Genomic DNA, 20,938 nt, shown 5'->3' with positions numbered 1-20,938 from the left:
GGGAGTTTCACATGCACACACACACACACACACACACACACACACACACACACACACACACACACACACAGAGAGAGAGAGAGAGAGAGAGAGAGAGAGAGAGAGAGAAACTTGTTTATATGCAAAATTTTCATCTTACATGTATACCATAATAAAATAGACTTGTTACATGTACTCGCCTCTATTATCTTATATGTGTCCTAACTTTCAAATTTTGCATTTTTTTTTAATCTAAGTAGATCTCAGAAATAGACTATTGAACAAAATGAGAATCAATTTGATATATTGCTCACGTCTGAATCATTAACGACCAATGCAAATCAATATACAAAGCCTAATATGTCACAAGCATAACTAGGTCATTAGACTTGGAGTTTGGCCTCTACTGAGACTCAAGTAAGGGATGTGGAACTATTAGGGAAAATCAGATCTGAATCTGAAACTTAGAGTCGTAATCTAAGATATTTTAATGAAATTCTTGTTCTCGTTTTGAGGTAAAAAATATCATAGGGTCTAAAATATCATGAAATGGTATTGAAACTCACAATCCAAACTTCAAGGTCAGGAATCCAATAAATATGGGTCTTGTATCTGAGATTTAATAATCTAATCTTGATTCAAAGTCATTGATTCTTAATCCAATTCCTTGAGAATCGAGCTAGTGTTTAGAGTATAGTGTTTGAAATTCAATATCTATGATCCAAAATCCAAGACCTAAAGTTAAGATATGTTACAAGACAAAATCCATGGTCCAACATTTGAGATCCAAAAAATCCAACTCTTGAGATCGATGTTCAAGTATGGTAGATTTGGATTTGATAGTAAGCTTAAGATCAATCAAATCCGATCAAGGTCCATGATACAAATAACTAAGGCTAGATTGATCAAAATGGACTAGGCTCGGTCCTGGCTAAGCTGAGTTTGAACCTACTTGGGGACGGGTTTGATTGAAGTAGGTGGGTTTAGTCCTAGCATATGGCTCATGATATGGGCTTCATTCATCTTGTATGGATGAGTTCTATAGAGGTTTGATAGGTCTAGCTTATGGTACTTGGCTCATTGATAGGGGACTTTAAAACCAGTCAGAGATTAGGCCTTAGAGGGCTTAGACTGGGTTTGGACTCCATGCCTACATGACCTAGGATTTTTTAAATCATTTGAGGAAGTTGATTTTGAAAACATTTTAGACAAAAGCTATCATTTTGAATGTGGTCCTGTGTGAGGACTAGACTACATCCAGGTGTTCAGATAGTAGGGCTAATGTCATAGGGTATATTCTACTAGGCTGACCGGATCTAGTGTCAAATACAAGTAGTACGTGGGTGCAGGGTGATCTAGGTCCATATTGAAATAATTGTGAAAGAGTTTATCTATATGTATGATTTAAATGAAGGAATAACTAAACATAAAGCATGAAATCAGAAGAAAGAGAGAGGGAAACAAGGGGCATACCTGGCCTCTATCCCTAGCCCAGTGACATTAAATTAAATGTATTTTAGGGAAATAAATAAGCTAAATTGGAGCATTACAAAAGCATATAAGGAAATCCTAGGACCTAAGTAAGAAAGAAAGTGAATTAAGCATGCTAAAAGGAACAAAGAAAAACTAAAACGTGCACAAAAGAAAAGAAATAAAGAAAAAGCACCAAATTGCAAAAAAAAAAAAATGAAGGAAAAAAAATTACTTGTACCTGAAAAGACCGATCCCGCTACTATGACCTCTGCATTGGGTCTGGTTGAGGGCTAGTGCAGCACCAATACTTAGACCAAAACTCTAAAAATTGATTTTTTTTTAGCCAATACTCTTTTGAAGCACTAAACTAAAATTTCATCAGAATAATAGGGCTTTTGGGTAGCTTGAAATTGTGGGAGAGGGGGGGGGGGGGGGTCGTCGATCCTCAAGAGGATTGATCTAGGACTAAATTTTTAGTCCTCCTCACTTCACAAAGGACAAACTTCATAGTAAAAACATGTTTTTCAATTGAAATTTGTTTGGTACGACTTCAAATCTAATCTGAATTTGATTCCACAAAAACCAATTCGTGCATGGAGACGTGCTGATTGATTCATGATGAAGGAGTTAACATTGAGCGTAGAGAATGAATGATGTGAAAATATGAAGTAGAGAAAACACACATTTAAAGCATAGTTTAGAACAAACATTAGATGGAAAAGTGTTCATTCCAACCACATATGGATATAGCTTCTAATTGTATCTATATTGTTGTGTTCAACAAAGAATTTCACATGATTCATGTCCTTTCATATGAATTGTCATTAAGTGTGGAGTGAGAAAATCACAATGCTTTTTGAAAATATAATGTGAATCAAGCTCATATGTGGATGTTGGATCTGGGTTTGCTACTTTGTTTGCACACCTCTTATGAATAGGAGCCATGTAAGGCAGCAAGAGTTTCTTTTAGTTTAAAAGATTGAGAAAGGGATCCGTCTGTCGGTACGAGGTCTGACCATTCCTGTTACTTTTCATAAGGCAGTCGGCCCAAGGTCTAAACATTTCTCAACTTGTACAAGTCATTTTGATTGACCTTATATGCTTGTGCATGGATTGGATTCGATTTTGAAGATTATTTCAAACTTGATTGGTTTGGTATTCAACTTTTAACAATTGATGCTTTTGTTTGAACAAGGACTAAATGAGTTGGATAGGAATTTGGGTTAGGTTTGATAACTTTGATTGGGAGTTTGAATTAATTTTTTTGAATTTCGGCTATTTTAAAATTGAAGATTTGGTGAAATGGCTGTAAGTTGAGTAAAATTGGACTTGAATTGAAGCTACTGATTTGGTTCCAGAAATTATATTTTTAGACAAGTTTGAGCAACTTGAGTTAAAAAAACAAATTAGAGTTGGAAATTTGCTTTGGTTTGAAGGCTTTAATCTTAAACTAATTGCATTGAGGGTTGATAAATTTGGGACTTTGAAATTCAATTTCTTTTGGAAGATAGATTTAGAAATTTATCATGAGATTGAAGTATTGTTTTGCCGGATTTTGAACTTATTTTGAAGTTTGAAATGATATGATAGGTGAGGATTGAGAGGCAGACTGCCGATTTTGGAGTTCATTTTGTAAAGTTTGACTTGGATATTTGAGAAGAAATTTTCTTTAAAAAAATTCAAATTTGGTTGGCTTGAAAATCTTAAGAGAAAAATTTTCATTCTCTTTGATGAAAATAGGTTTATGTTGCTTTTGTTATCAAAATTGATTGGTTGCATGCATTGTCATGCAATTAGCATGTACATTTCATTCAGATAGTTTGGGTGGACATCATTCCCAGCCTTAAATTAAATAAAAAAAACCTCCACATTGGATCTAAATCATTCATCCATGCATAGAAAATAGAAAAATAGAATGAAATGAGATTAGTTTGAGAATATCCACCTTGTTCGGGTGAGTTGGAAGAGAATAGAGCTGGACTTGGTTTCTTTAATTGAAAATCTTAAAAGAATGAAAGGGCTAAGGTTAATAAATCCAAACATAGGAGGTAGAAGAGACTTTCTTCTCACTACAGTGGAAACAATATAGCTGGTGCTCACTAACTAGAAGCAGAAAATCCTAAGCTAGAACCTGAGGGTGGGGTTCAAGCTTAGCAAATTCGGCAAAAGGGAAGAGGTCATCAAAGCTGCCAGCTGTCCTCCTTTCTTCTTATTCTTATCTACTCGGCTGGTACAAGAGAGTGAGCATAAACTTGAGCGAGAAGCCCGAGCTAAAGTCCAAGAGCTTGACAGAGTAGCTGCTAAGCTGAATAAGAGGCATCTGCTGATGGAGCTTGAAGGAGAGGCAGATGCAGAGGTGTTGGGCTGAGGTTGGAAGCTGCTGAGCTGCTAGGCTTAAAGAAGAGAGCTAAGCTACTGAAGAAGAGGGCTGAGCTGCTGAAGTCAAGCTTGAAGGAGAAAGCTGCTGATCATCCAAGAGCCATGCCATGAGCCCATCCTAGGATGGGGCTCTTCTTTACATTTTTTGAAACATCAAAGATTTGATTAGTTAAGTATTTGATTTTAATTAAACTCATTTATGTATTATTCAAAATAGGAGAGAGAAAGACAACCAACCAGGGCTTCTCTTTAGTTTAAATTGGCTCCATCTTTAGATGAAGCATCTTGTGGAACTAGAGATTTGGTTTTAATTATCTTTAAACACTTTTCTTAGTTGGATTTCATCCTATTAGGAAGAATTCTAATTTCCTTCTTGGAAATTCTGGGTTGGTGAATTGGGTGACATGGCTAAAGTAGCCAATGTCGATTTTTCTTAGGTGGCCAAAGAAAAATTAGAAATGATGAGGTGGATGCCACCTCATTTTATCGTGAAATCCACCAATTAAAATGAAGGCCCAGTCTTCTATTTGTTGCAATATCTTGATTAGGATTGATTACATACAAAAAGAATTAAACTCTCTCATTTTGAAAATTATTGGACCCACCTAGTCCACATGCAAGAGCTAGGTGAGTCTATGCTCAGTCAAAGCCATGAGCCCATCGTGGTTTTGACCAGATCTAATTTAGTTATTTTCATTATGGTACTTAGATTTCCATCTAATTCTAGTTTGAACTTTATTTTTAATTTGTTTATCGCAATTGATCACATGGTATTTTAACAACTTTGAACACTCTTTCTAGTACATATATGTCAATTTGATTCAATTGTCACTAAACATAATTCAATTGCTCAGCATTTCAAGTTCTTTCAACTTGTATAATTAGATCATGTGATCACATACTATTGATTATATAGATTGATTTGAAGCAACCCCAAATTAGGGTTTCTTTGATATTTCCATTTAGAATGTACATGGACATCTTAGTCCATAATTCCAGCGTTGGAGGAATTGGTTAAGTTGTTGTTTTAACTTAGTTTGGGTAATGAGTTGAAATCTAAATTGTGAGTTGAAACTCAATTATGGACCAAACTCCTTGGCTTTGTTCCATATTAATTTCTAGAGCTATATTTTAGCTATAATTGAAGTTTTGAAGCTTCAGTCTAGATTGAATCTTGCATTTGAAATCTTATTTTAAAATCTAGTACAAAATTGAGATTTAGAGCTCTAAGTTGATTCAAATCTTAAACCTTTAAAATTGTGATCGATTCCTAGATTTTGCTCTAGGATTTGGGTTTGGTGGGCATTAAAGTAAATTACTTTTGATTTTGCTTAAACATATTGCAAAATTTTGAAATTTCCACTGGGATTCAGGTGAGAAAATTTGGAGCGTTAACATATTGGAACTAGATCTAGGTCAAGACCTGAAGAAAATTGTAGAAGATGGATCTAGATATAATATTGAGATTCAGATCTATAAAGATAGATATCAAATCTGAGATTTTGATATGAGATCTAAATATGAAAATTCGACCTAGACATGAAATCTAAATTTGAAATGGAGATCTGAAATGGCATGAACCTGGACCTAGTTCGACTTGGGCTAGGGTCTAGACCTAGGGTTGGGGCAGGTTTACTAGGGCATGGTGCTATTTTAGAAACTCTGGTTTAGTGGAAACTGAGAATGGCTTAGTCTGAGCTCGGGCATACTAGGTTCATGTGAATGTATATGAAATGCTAACTTAAGTTCATGTGGCTCCTAAGTTAGGTTTTATAAAAAATATATGCATAGTAGCAATGACCAAAATATCTCTAGAAGGAAAATGAAATTGTGGGTTTGTGAGTGAGTTTGCCACATTGGGATATGTGTGTGGTAAAAATAAGGATCTAGTGAAATTTGGTGGAAACATGTCCTTGTTTGTCACTCCAAAAGTCAGAACTTCAATTTTTATGGGCAGGAAGATAACCCTTTTCTACAGCCTAGGCAAAAGCAAAATGAGAACTTTTGATCTCAGCCATCTTCATGGAAATACTATTTCAAAGTGTTGCTGATTGCAACCATTTCAAGACATTGAGCAATGGACTCCTAGATTTATCAGAATTGAGTTCTGAAGGTTGAGTTATACTAAAACTAAACATTTAAATCTTTTAAGTGTCTAAACCTTAGTAAATTTATAAAATGAAAATTGAAGACAAATTCAAATGAATGAACTAAAATGAAAGTCCAAAATATGACACTGAAGAATATGATCCAACCTTAGCATGAGCTAATATAGTGCAAATTGTGAGAATTATAGCTCAAACCTACTAAAGCTGGTGAGAGGGTGTCACTCTAATCTTAGGACAAAACTCTAAAACTAGACTCCAAAATTCAAAGTAATTGAGGCAATAGTCACTATGCATTGAGACGAGCTTATATTTAGCTCGGTTTTGGATTGACATGGTTTTGGTGATCCAAAATTGGTAGGTGCATGGTTTTAGTGAACTAATTGAGCTAAAGTGTGTTGGCTTTGAGCTGAGATAACCCTAATGAGTTAACTCTAATGACTCTTGAGGTTTTGTAAAGTTGTGAAATAGGTGAATTGCTTAAATGTTAGGCAATTCTCGAAAACCTAGTGAAAATTCCTACTTGACATGATGCAAGGGCAAAATGGTCATTTTTAGGAATGGCGACCTAGATAATCTGAGTCTTGGTGCTCAATGTTGGTGTCAAACATGCTTGCTTGGTGCAAAAATGACCCTTGTACTTGAAATTTGGTTTTTAAAAACTAGTTTGGAAATGTTATGATGAGGGGTAAAATGATCATTTGACCTTATGAAAATTTTGGTTGTTCACGTAACTCTAACTCTATCTATCGATTCAAAGAAATAGGGAAGAACTAAAGCCCATTCGAAGGAGAAGAAAACAAGTAAGTGAAACAATGAAAGATTGAAACCATATTCAAAGGAGGAGAATAATGCATGAATAATTAAGGTTTTAGAACTTACGGTTTCAAAGGGAAAGGTAGTGGCCATGGCACCACCTCCTCTATCCCAATCAGATCTGATATGATTGTAGAATGTGTCTCAAAGGATGGGATGCTTTATCAATCAGATCTGATACAAGTTATTTTCAGATGTAATTGAAGGAAAAGAGGGGAGATTTCACAAGATTCTACTTGGTGAACGGGTCGATTATTCGTGTCGTTCCGTCATTGTGGCAGGCCCTTTGTTTTTACTGCATCAATGTGGATTACCTCTAGAAATAACAACAGAGCTTTTTCAGACATCTGTAATTCATGGACTAATAAGACAACATCGTGCTTCCAACACAGGACTTGGTAAAAGTAAAATTCTGGAAAAAGAACCCATTGTATGGGAAATACTTCAGGAAGTTATGCAGGGACATCCTCTATTGCTAAAAAGAGCACCCACTTTGCATAGATTAGGCATACAGGCGTTCCAACCTATTTTAGTGGAGGGATGAGCTATTTGTTTGCATCCATTGGTTTGTAAGGGATTCAATGCTAACTTCAATGGAGATCAAATGATTGTTCATGTACCTTTATCTTTGAAAGCTCAAGCAAAAGCTTGTTTACCTGTGTTTTGTCATACAAATCTCTTATCTTCAGCCATTGGGGATCCCATTTCCATACCCACTCAAGATATGCTTATGGGGCTGTATGTATTAACAATGGGAAATCGTAGAGGCATTTGGGCAAACAGGTATAATCCATGTAACCCAAAAGCCACCAAAATGAAAGAATTGGTGATAGTAATTATGAGTATTGGAAAGGGAAAGAACCCTATTTTTTGTAATTCCTATGATGTACTTGGAGCTTATTGGCAGAAAGGGATCCATTTATATAGTACTTCATGACTATGGTGGTGACTAGCTCAATGTGCCATTGCCTCAATAGTAAGAAGTGTAAAAAAAGGAATGCTTTGTATATAGATTCGAACTACTGTTGGGATTGGGCTTGTCAATCAATTCATGACCTCTCGGATGCAGCCAATATATATTTGAACTCCCTTCACTTGCTGAAGTGATCTTGGATCTGTTGATTATGTTATGGACATAGTCCTATTCATGGTGACCTGGTTGAATTGGGAGAAGTAGTAGGTACTATTGCAGGTCAATCCATTGGAGAACTAGGGACTCAACTAACATTAAGAACTTTTCATGTACGAGTTCCTTCTAATGGAAAAATCAAATTCAATGAGAATTTGGTTCATCCCACACACACACGTCATGGACATTCTGCCTTTCTTTGCTATGTAGACCTATATGTGACCATTGAGAGTCAGGATATTATACATAGTGTGAATATTCCACCAAAAAGTTTTCATTTGCTTTGAAATGATCAATATGTGGAATCAAAACAAGTGATTGCTGAGATTCTTGCTGGAATATCCACTTTTCATTTTAAAGAGATGGTTCAAAACATATTTATTTTGACTCAAAGGGAGAAATGCAGTGGAGTACCAATGTGTACCATGCACCTAAATATACGAACAGTAATGTTCATTTCTTACTCAAAATAAGTCATTTATGGATCTTATTGAGGGGCTGCGCAAATCCTGTCTAGTACCTTTTTCACTATAAGGATCAAGATCAAATGAATGTTCAATTTCTTTTTATCCAAGAGAGATCCATTTCTAACTTCTCAGTGAATAATAATTGAGTGAGACACAAACTGTGTGGCTCGGATCCCCTGGCAAGAAAAGGGTGAAGGATTTCTCATTATGCAGTAGGATTTGAGCGGGTCATATCCAATCGTGATGGGGATTTCATATATCCCACCATTCTCCAAGAGAATTCTTATTTATTGGCGAAGAGGCTAAGAAATAGATTCATCATACCATTTCAATATGATCCAAAACAAAAGAAGGAATTAACCCTCATTCTAGTACTAGTATCACAGTTGAAATACCTTCAACTGATATTTTATGTAGAAATAGTATTCTAACTTATTTCGACGATCCATCATACATAATAAGCAGTTCGGGAATTACCAAATATGGCTTCATAGAGGTCTATTCAATCTTCAAAAAAGAGGGTCTGATTGAGTATCAAAGACCAAAAGATTTTATACCAAATGAAATTTGATCAATTTTTTGTCATTTCCGAAGAAGTCCATATCTTTCCTGTCATCCATAATGGTATGGAACAATAGCATCATTGGACTAGATACAGAAATCATGTTTAATACAATAAGCCAAGAGGAAGATTTCACGAGACTACCTGGTCGATTATTTGGGTTGTTCCATCATTGAGATAGGTCCTTCCTTTTCACTACATCAATGTGGATGACCTTGAGAAATAGCAATAGAGCTTTTTCAGACATCAAACATCTTGCTCCCAACATAAGACTTGACAAAGTGAAAGGGTGGTTTCTTCCTCGATGAGGAGGAGGAGGAGCTCTTTCATCTCCTTTGGCCAATAGGTGTTCACCACAATGACGGTGGTGGCCTTCAGCCCACTTTATTCGCTACTTCCATTGTTCTCTTGTCCCACTTCCCTCTTCCTTATTAAGAGAGGAAACTTAGAAAGTTTGAGAGAATAGAGAGAAGTAGATGGGTTAAAGTACGAAAGTAGAAACATATAAAAGATGGGTATTTGCCAAAATTGCAAAATGACCCTGATATTTCACTCTTGTTCACAAAAGCACTTAAAATTTCCCTTCCATTTTTATCCCCCGCAATTTTAAGTGATATTACATATTTCACTGTTTTTCTCAAAAACAGCTTAAAATTGCCTTGGAATTTTTATTTCGTGCCATTTCAAGTATATGAAATTTCAAAAATAGGTACCCAGATGTAAGTAAACCTACTCGAGTTAATTAAGTTTGTGTAACTCAAACTCGATTCCTTTACAAAGTCATGTTCTTGGTTAAGCCAAAGCTAGATTTGTTTAACAACGAGCTTGAACTAAAGTGGAGCTTAACTGGACGACTTTGAAACGAGCCCGAGCTGGCTCGACTTGTTGAACATCCTTATAACCATTTTCCCTGACACACTAATGAGATGGAGGTAGTAGGTTCTACTCTTCCCTTCTGTTCACAAAATCACATTAGGTGAAGCTTAAAGCAAGATATCCAACTGCAACATCAATTAATGACCCTCACCAAGCAAACTCCCATTATTTTCATTGAAGCACTTTCCTAGAAGTCAGATTCAGCAATTAGGTAACGGAAAAGTGTCACATTTAGCCTGCAAAAGGATCAAATATGCTAATGATTTCTAAAGCTTAAGTTGGTTTTGCAATGTAAGAAGAAAGAGGACGAATTTTGAAATTTTCAAGGTCATTGAGCATAAATTGAATTCCAAAACCAACACTGTGCTATCTAATGTCTTAACTTCAAACTTGATTAACACATCACCGAAGCATCGAGAAGTTGTGGATTATCTACTCAGCAAGATCATGGTGAAGCCAAACACGTCTCCAAAATCAATCACTGAAATGGTCAACTCTGTTATGGTGAATGCACTATTAATATTTTCAGATGATGACCTCTCACGTCCATATACCTTCCACAACAATGTCTGTATGTGATCCCCACATGTTTTTAAAGGGTAAACTTTTCTTTCTATAAATTTTATTATCTTATTTATCATCTTGTTAAACAACGGTAAATTTCTTTCTCTTTCTCGACATGTTAGCCTCCACTGAAAGTAGAGGAAAATGGCAAAGAGACGGCGCTTTAAATGGGTAGTTGTGCCGTTTTGGGAGAGAGAGAGAGAGAGAGAGTTCACGGCTCTTTCTTCTCTGGCTTTTCCTGAGTGTGTGCTCTTTTTTATTTCGTGTGTATTTTTTATTAGGTTGTGTGGACTGTACTGTCAGAGGATTACCTGTTGTGTGCAATACTTTTCAGGTATCGCACTCTTTTGATAGCAAGCCCATAATAATGGCACAGGATGATACATCTTGTTATTTGTTGTATTTCTTTAATGGTTGCATGTGGGTCCAGATTTCTATATACGCATGATGGTTGATGATGACGCTTAGCATGTTGCCTTCGTATGTATCTATTATATGTGCATGATTTAAAAAGAAACTAAAGTGCTATATTTCTATCCATGTGTAAGCATGACAAAGTTAAATCGGCATATGCATGTAGATAAATCATTCTAGGCATGCCCATATCGTGCATGTATGCAGGTTCACTTTTAGTATGCCATCAATATGCACATGCTTCCTACATAATTTTTTTCTTGGTGCAAATAATATCAATTTTATGTTAATGGATCCATGCCATGTACATGTATTGATGCTATAGTTCAATGCATGACATCTCTATGCATATGGTTCGGTGATGACAATCACTCTTTACTACCCCCTTCGCTTGAGCCCAACCCTTCTTTGGCCCCTCTGTTTTCTTCTAATATGCTTGGGTCACTTAATGTTTCCCTCTTGACTGCTGCTACACTTCTCTCCACACCATATCACAGCCACCGGTTAGTCCTTGTGGGCCTTTCACAAATGAATAAGTATGGGACCTGATGACTAACATTGGATTGGCTTTTCTGAATGGTGTTGGCCTATGGTGTGAGACACCCCATGGTTTGGCATATCACAGGAAGTGGCGAGTGGCAGTCGCAGCATTTTCCGGCCATACCTAAAACCTAGAAGGAAAATGATAGATATGCATACGTTAGAGAGAGAGAGAGAGAGAGAGAGAGAGAGAGAAAGCACCTATGGGCTCTGGCTTCAGTTGGCACCGAGCCGGTGGTGGCTTCTGTTGGTTGTCAGACATGACCGGAAAAGGAGATCAACCACCACAATCCCAAGGCCGCAAGAAGGAAAGAGATGGAAACAAATAAAAAATAATAGTAGTAATAATAACAAAGCAAAATAAATATGTTAGTAACTGACCTTGGGTGGCTACCATCCTGCCACCATGGTGTTGATGGTTGGGGAATCGTCAGAACTGTTACTAGGTGCTGGCGACCGGTCGGAATGGCCATGGAAAGGAAAGAGGGTTGAAATGGGAGAGAAAATGAGGTAAGAAGTGTTCGAGCGGTTGAAAGGGAAGCTTATATATCCGTTACAAAAAAAATTCGAGTCCACTCATTATTTTTTTATTTATTTTTTTCTGAGAAAGCTGTTAAAATGAAAAAGCTTTAATCCTGCCCAACTTTTCTTATGAAATAATTGCTAAAAGAGGGTTTGCAACCCTCCTTTTGTAATGGTTTAATCTTTTACCAAATTCCAAAACAGTCTTGCTAGAAATTTCACTTTTTACATCGATGCATAAAATGCTCAAACCGGAAAGCAGCTATACTTTATTAGAGAAGTAGTGAACTTAGTTTCTCTTAAGATTTAAAGAAATCCCTATAGCTGGAAAACAGATGACGATTTTTCCATCATCAAATTATTAATTAAAATAAATAAATAAATATAAAATTGTGCTGAAAATTATATTATTTCAACTTAATGGATGTGGTTAAAGAAAGGACATGAACAAATTGGTACCTGAAATTAACGAATGAATGCTTACATGGATTAATTCTTAATCTGACCTAACCATGTATGGTAGGAACTGCTCGTAGAGTAGGGTGGCACAATCGGCGATTCAAAAGGAGTATATCCCTCTCCGCCATTCGGGCTACCCGGCACATCCCATTCTGATCCACTTGGTTTCCTAGCTTTGCTAGCGCTTGGAAGCGAGCTTCCCTTGCCTACTCACCGCAACCCAGTTATCATCTGCTGTTCTTTAAGGCAGCTCGATGGCCTTCCCCCAGCTTGACCCCTCCCATGGCATGAGGAAGGTGTAGGGAGTTTCCCTTCCGCCTGAGTAGGGGAACAACCCTCCAACTTGTCTTTTGAAGGGCCGGTTTAATGGAGGAAGACAGTAGCCGATCTGTGAGTCTAGTACCAACACATATTATGGTTGTTCCCTTTGAAACTATTAAAAATTATTGTGTGAAAATACCAATGTAGGCTAAGACACCACCCGTATAGTGCTCAAGAAAAACTTAATTCGCTTGCCCGTGAATTGACGAGAGAAACTTAATTATGTTTGCAAGCATGCTAACAAATAATAAGATGTCACATTCTAACATATGTATATGTAGACTTCTTATATGGAGTACTTACTGTTAGTTGCCTCTATTATCTATATGTCCACACGAATGCTCAACTAGTGAGTCAAGCGCGAGTTCAGTCAGCTCAAACTGGGCTCAGCTCACATATTTTTTGGCTCGAGCTTGAACCAAGCTTTATGAGGCAAGCTCGAACTCTACTTGTTCAAGCTTGTCTGCAAATAATGGTCCTCGTCTTCTTGTTATCACGCTGGCGAGCTCCAACTTGATCCTCCAACGGTGGCGAGCTCCAACACATCAACTGTAAGGTACTCAAGAACCGCAGCAAGGTAAACGGGAGCTCTGGCTAAACCCTGGATCAGGTCCAGGGTTTATAAAAGGCTATATATATATATATATATATATATATATATATATATATATATATATATATATATAATAAAAGGTAAGGAGAACGAGGAGGAAGAGGGAGCAACTATATGCAGAGGGGGAGGAAGAGAGAGAAGAAGAGATAGAAGTGACAGAGAGCAAAAGAGAGGTATCTCCATCCCTGGGGTTGCAACTTGTGAGAATGAGCGTGAGAGAGGTACCTCCATCTTTGCAACCCAAGAGAGAGAGTTTTTTTGGGGCCGTGGGGGCGCGGGGTGGGGGGAGGTTTGGGGGGAGGGTGTTGCGACTTGCGGTTGCAGCCTGAGAAAAAGAGGAGGTGAGGAAGAAGAAGAAGAAAAAGAAGAAGTGGGGGAGAGAGAGAGAGAGAGAGAGAGAGAGAGAGAGAGGGAAATGAAAAATAAAAAGAGACAGCGAGTGGGAGAAATGAAAATGAAGACATATGGAAGATTTACAAACAAAAGATATACCAGCCCAATCAAGATTTACAAACAAACAAAGCATATACAAGCCGAGTTGAGCGCTTGTAGCTCGAAATCTGACTCATTTATAACTCAAGTTTTAACTAACTCAACTCGATTAATAAACGAGTGAGCTCGAACCCGAGTTGACTCAAATAATTGCACATCCCTATATGTGCATATGTTTAATGATGATTGACATATTCAATTTCTTATTGTAGTTAAATATCCTCTTGTCATGTACAGTAGTCGATCGATGTCTTGTTGTTTGGATGCAGAAAATGATGATCCCTCCCGTGTCAGATGGTGAAAGTAACATGAAGATATGCCTTGAGATCACACCCGGACTCCAGTTATTACGTACAACTTTAACAACCACATGCAGCCAACGAAGATTAAGGTCTTCTTAGACATGTTTATCAATTACTTAGTGCATACGGTCCTCTTTTATGTGGCGAATGCCACCTTAATATAATTTGTTGTTTAAGACTTTGGATTCATAGTGTGAATGCTGTCCCTATCACCTTCCACTAATTTATCAAATAGAGCCAAAAGGGTGGATTATTGCTGTCTGGCTGAGAATACTGAAGATCATCTACCACACCAGTGATCCCTCTGCTTGCATACACTGTAGATGTTATAGGCATCCATTGAGAAAAGGAGGTCACACTAAATTAGAGTTTGGAGGTGTTGAGGCTTAAGGACCCCATATAGAAAATCAATACAATAACTCCATTGTGGGGAGTAGAGATCTTCAAACTAGGAGGACCGGCTGATGACCAAGGATCTCAGGCCGTTCCTTATGCCTAGAGTTTGCCAGAATTGAATATGAGTTCATCTATTGCTGAAAGTTGGGTACCAACCATTTAAAGGCTTGGAGAAGAATCACTATGGATGTTTAGAGCTAATACGTCTGCCTTGTCAAAGGGAAAAGTTGGGTTAGGTTACAAGAGGTAGAAAACAAATAACAAGATGATTTTTATCATAGCCTAAGTAGGACCAACTAAAGTGGTGGCAAATGTTTTTCTTTGTATGTGATTGTTTGTTTTTCTTTTCTTTTGTTATATCTTTTGTCTTTTCCTCTTGTAAGGATGATAAGGTCTTGGATTGTTTCTATCTAAAGGAATGCAGTTTCATTCTATAGGTTTGTCTCCTTTTCATCTTCTTGTGAATGTGCTATTATTCTATAGGTCACCTTAGGTGAATGTCATGTCCGGGTTTTGACTTGACACATAAAGTATTGAAGGAAATGATTCTCGATCTAGAGTTTGCCAAGTTAGGTGGATCCCCTTTAAGGATTCCTAAAATCCATAAAGTTAAAGTGAACGAAGGAGTTCCATGTATAGCCGGGGCTGAGAACCATATGGCAAAGGAGTCAATAGGACAACTCAACAACCCAGCGGAGTTATATCTTACCATTAATGGGTTGCCAGAGTTTGCACAAAACCAGAAGTAGAATAAACCATCCTCCTTTGTCAATGATCATGCTAAAGGGATCAATATCAACATAGCAAAAGTCCCCAAAATCCTTCATGTTGGCACCAGTCATGCAGTAGACCAAACAAAAAAGAGAAAGACTTATTCGATTCCAAAATGATAATAAGAAGTCGTTGCATGGAGAAATGAGGATATGTCCTGGTTGGATCGCAAGTTGGTTGAACATCATTTGATTCTTAAGCCCTACTCTAAACTAGTCAAATAGAAGCTACAAGAGCTCAGTCCATGGAGGACAAGATCAAAGAAAGGCTAGAGGACTTGTTGAAAGTTTCATTTGGCCCATAGATTATCCAGAATGGTTGGCATCCAAGTTGACCATGGATGGGTCCCTCATCTAATGAAATGGACCCAATTGGATGAGGTTTACCATGGATGGGGCCTTACCCGAGTGTTCTGATCCAGATTGACCTTGGACAAGGTCTAGGTAGTCCAATATTGCTTGGGGGTTTAAAGGCCAACCCCTCCAAGCATAGGCAACACTTATACTTGCTCGTCTAGGTTCAACTCAAGCCAGATGGTGTCTGTTTACATGTAAACTTTCTTGGTTTACATGTAGATGGTGGATGGGGGAAAATAGATACTTGCCATTGTTTAGATCCATACAAGATCCAGAGAGACAGGACCTGTCTTGTCAGTACGAGGTCTAACAGTTCCTAGCACCTTTACTAGAAGTAATCATACTAAGGACTAAGCTAAACTATATGTTGTCCAAGTGATTGAATATCATCATGATCCTAAGTGCAACATAAACAAATATGTCCTAGTTTTTGGAAAAGTTCAGTTTGAAATCAATGTGGACTATTAGAGAATTAGGGTTTTATGAACAATAGAGCTTAGAAAGAGACCTTGCTCAGCCTTTGCTCAGCATATATCCATGAAAATGCTGACCTATCCTATATGATGCATACATCTATGGACACACATGTTCAAGACTTGGCAACTAGAGTTAGGGTTCTGGACATGGCCCTGTTGTGGTTTATTTTGATCAAATTTAAGATGATTTTATATTCCATCTTAGTAATCCATAGCTGATTATTATATGTGTTTCTCAACATGATCTAAATCCTAAGATCCAATATTTTTATGACATGATCATGATCCAGGTTTGTGATTGAGGTCTAATACTGTCATGGACTAGTACTATCACAGTCCACTTTCATGAGATCCAATAATATTAAGATCCAAGGACTAATCATCTCGAGATCCAAGGTCCAAATTTTGAAGTCTGCATCCAAATTAAAAAAATTCAATATTAATATGATCAAGTTCCATTTAAGGTCTAAGTTTGCGAGATCCATTATCAAGATCTAACATTCACTATCAAGGTTTCAGTTTATAAGATCTAAGATTATTTAGATTCAAAGCTCAGATTATTGAGATTTAATATTACAAAGTTCCAAGATCCAATATCAGGATAATATCAAGATTTGATCTGCAGATCAATCTCTTACCTTGGATCGACTAAGTATTAGGTTTTCATGAATTGAGATCAAAATCTTGGTTCAGTAAAAGAGGTCAGCCAGGGTTTGCATGATTGTGGGTTCTAAGGCCAGTTTGGCTAGGCCTTAGATTAAAGTTTAATTCTAGTCTTTGAGAAAGGATTTTATCTCGATCATGCATGACCCCAGGGTTTTTTGAAAATAAGAAGTGTGATTTTAAAATCGTTTTGAATAACATGATTTATAAAGTGTGCTCACCTAGAAATAACATCAAATTAAGGTAGTTCTACGTCAAGACTACCATCAAAGACACAGTACTAATCCTATCTAGCCTAATTTTTACTCAAGCTGTGTTATATGTAGCATTTTGTGCACACCAAAGTACTTGCTCAAAACACAATGCTTATGCATGCTACAACAGAAGAAAATTATATGCAGGTCGAAAATACAAAGAAAACATAATTTAGAAATCAAGTACTGAAATGGAAAAAGAGAAAAGAGGGAGAGGGAGGCACACCTGACCTCCATTCTCTATCCCAGAGGCAGAATTTAAAGTTTACCGAGGAACACAAAAAAGCAAACTACCCTAGGCACAAGAGTAGAAAATAAAATATCCTATAGCATAAAAGAAAATACTCTAAACACGCTAAGAAAACAAAAAATTACCTAGTACATGCTACTAAGAAGGCAAAAAAGAAGAAAGAAAGATGAAGAAAAGTACGTTACTCACTGGACTCCTAGAGGGCCCATGTCTAACCTGGACCAGAACTTAGCCTCACAAAGCATAGAGTTGAGTGAGCATGGTTCATCATCATCGTGACTTAAACTAAGGACTCGACTCAAACTCTAGGACCTTAAAATTTAACTTACTTCACCCTGGTCAAGCTATTGGGCCCTATTGGAATTTTATCCAACTTGGGTATTTGTGACTTGAGGGGAGGAGGGTGGTCGACTCTCCTTTTTATAGGCTCTTGGAGGGGAAGATTTTTTCTAAACGTTAGGTATGAAACTAAACTCTGTGTTGAAAACATGCTTTACTCTAAACCTTAGGTTAAAACACCAAATTTTATAAAATGACATGTATTAAACCCATTTTCAGCCGTATTTTTGCGATTTCATGCTTGATTTTGTTACGAAAATGGATCCCTAATACTTGAAAATCAACCTTGACATGAATCTCAAGAAGTTATTGAAGAGAAATTGAGCTTTATTGAAGTTGAAAGGGAATCGATGAAAAAACGTGGCACATGAACTTATTTGAAATGAAGATATATTGTGCACATAATGCACATGAAATTAGGGCCAAGCTTAAGGTGTCCAGATTCAACATATCTGGACCCTGGATTTAAATCAAATTTAAGGGTCCATAGTAAAATCTAGATAAAGAGAAAGTTTTGGAGAATGGATCTTTTATGTGGTAGAAAATTTGGATCAGAGGTCCAAATTGAGGGTATAGATCCAACTGAATATAGATCATGAGTCTGGATTGTGCGACAAAGATACGAACAATATTCTGGAGATCTGAAAATCATAAACTTAGGTATATATGGCATACAACCTAAGTTTATAAAGAAAATATGATTGAAAGTGAAAAGATTAATTTGCCCCTACCGGATGCTCTGTGTGAGGGCTAAAAATGGAATATTTTGTCAAATATGAGATTTTATGATTTGGTCTCAAAAGTATAAGATCAAGTTCGATATGATCATGAATCAATCAAATGCAGTTCAGCTTTTAGGTTTGAATAAGTTCGATTTTAAGTGAAATCGGAGTGTGATAAAAGTAGTTTGAATTTCAAGATAACTAAACTGAACTAGCTTTGACATGAATGAACTGAGATCTCACTAAAGGAAAGTCGATCTGAACATGCTTGTTATGTCTCTAGTTCAAACTGAGTTTACGTCACTTAACTGAAGTTCATTTATAACTCGAGCTGGGAAGCTACTCTCTGGGCGAATCAGAACTGATCCTAAGAGGATTGAACTGGATTTGAACTTGGAGAACATTAGGTCTGGTGATGATATTCTTGATCTTAGCTTGATCGGGCTAACATAGCTTGGTTAGAGTTTAGATTGAGCTGGGTCATACCCTAATCAAGAAACAGATTGACATAGTGAACATGTGCATTGAGTTGCAACTGGCATTTTTGGTGGTTCTAGTTCAGGGTGAGCTGGTTTGAACTCCAAACCTCATGGTCGTCTAAAATTGTTAGGTGGCCTGGTTTGGTGAAACGAGACTCGAGGTAGGGTTAGCTGGGCAGGAGGCTGATGGGCTAACCTTTACTGCTAATGGAGACTTGTGGAGTTGGAATCTCTCTAATTGGAATTATATTAGACAATTCTCATGGTTCTAAAAGCTTTCTAAAGTTCAAAGGTAAAAAGTCATTTAGCAAGGTGGTGACAATCTAGTGTTCATGGGTCTTAGGTATTTGACACCTAAGTCAGATGAGTTCAACTAGTTCCAAGTAGAAGGCCACCAAGTCTGAAATGCTCTTAAAAATTAGTTTGAAACAATAGATAACATTGCCCATGTGCACTAAGACATTTTTGGATTCAACATTATCGGCTTGATCTCTCCTATCCTCTTGCGCCATGTGCACTAAGACAACGAGCAGGGACGGAGCCAAGGGGGCCGGCAGGGGCCTTGGCTCCCCTCAATATCTTTTTTTTTTCTTTTTTTTTACATGTAAAATTTTAACAAAATTTATTTATTCTATATAAAATTTTGAAAAATTACATTTCAATGCATGTTAACATTTTGAGGTCTCCCCTCATCAAAGCTCCGTTGTAGGTTCAGACCTACTTGTGATTGCATGTCCAAATCTCTTCATAGATTCAGAACCTAATCTGCATCCGATTGGATTTGCATCCCGATTCTATGCGATCATTTTGTGAGCTTGGTTCTCCATGCTAGCAGGTTGCTATGGGTGGGCTAAAGGATTATAGACCATCAAATAAGGGCATATGCGAAAATGAAAAAAAAAAAAAAAAAAAAAACAAGTGGAACCAGTGTTATTAGATGCATGCATGGGACACCAAAAAACGTGCGCATTTTTAAGCATATGATTTGCATAAATATTTGTTTTTGGGCTTAATAGGCATAGATTCACTCCTGATTGCTTGCATAGCCATGTAGAAACTTTCATTTTTTTACCCCCTATTAACAGAAAAAAGAATTCTGAATCTCCGCTTGGTAAATTTTCAGATATTACACAGACGATGGATGTATTATAGAAAAAGAAGATCATGTTTTACCTCTTTCTGCTATAGATGATTCTTGAGTGGACTCAGATTTTATTATAGAAAACATCCATCCTGTTCCACTTTAATTATTTACTTAGGTCCACGATGAAGCATAAAGACTCATTTTCTATCCTGTTGCATGATGACAAAGGTATACAAAATATACGTAAGATTAGTAGATTAAGAAAATGAGAGCACAAATGATGAAGAAGCAGAAGAGAAAGATCAATTTATCCTCTATATGGATGACTCAAATGAAGATCATTTGTCATTTTTAGTCTTCATGAAAATGACAACACTGAGATTCTGAGAATGTTTGAGTCTTTGACTACTATTAAAACTTAAAACTTAATGATATTTGTATTAAATTATAGCTGTTCATTTATGAATGTTAAATTATACATTATCAAGAGCACTTGGTATATTTTGTATTGATTTTGCAGACAAATTATTAGAGGACAGATTGATTTCATTGGAGAATTTTTGTGCATATAAAGTATTACTTCAACCATATATCTATTTAAGTTATTTCCGATCTGATTTTGTGAATGTAGATGTAGATGATTATGTAATTGAACTACACCTAGAAGGGTCTAGGAAAGGTCGACTTGGGGATTAACCCATAAGAATTATATTTCATGCATAAAAGATATTGTTTATAACAAATCCATTTGCGAATTATTCAACATTGGTTTCTTACTTGCATATTATTTTGATTGTTGTTTTTTAGGTTTGACATTATTTTCCTGGATATTATATACTTGACGTTTTTTTTTGTCTTCATGCTTATGTGCTATTACGCATCACTGTGATATGTGTCGCTTCACAAGCTTAATGCATCATTTCACATCGACACACTTAACACCACCGAGTGGAAGTGAAATGACATTTGAGAAAATGAACAAATGGTATGCATTGCTCATTTTTCATTGATGTCAACAATAGAGCATCTTATCAGAGCATTAGCAAACACTCTTCTTTAGAGAGAGAGAGAGAGAGAGAGAAGTTATTTTCTATAATGCTCATTCTTGATCCCTCCATTTCTAAGAGTGAATCGA

Source organism: Nymphaea colorata, chromosome 5 (assembly GCF_008831285.2).
Source record: "Nymphaea colorata isolate Beijing-Zhang1983 chromosome 5, ASM883128v2, whole genome shotgun sequence".
Classification (NCBI taxonomy): Eukaryota; Viridiplantae; Streptophyta; class Magnoliopsida; order Nymphaeales; family Nymphaeaceae; genus Nymphaea; species Nymphaea colorata.
Note: the sequence above shows the minus strand (reverse complement) of the source record.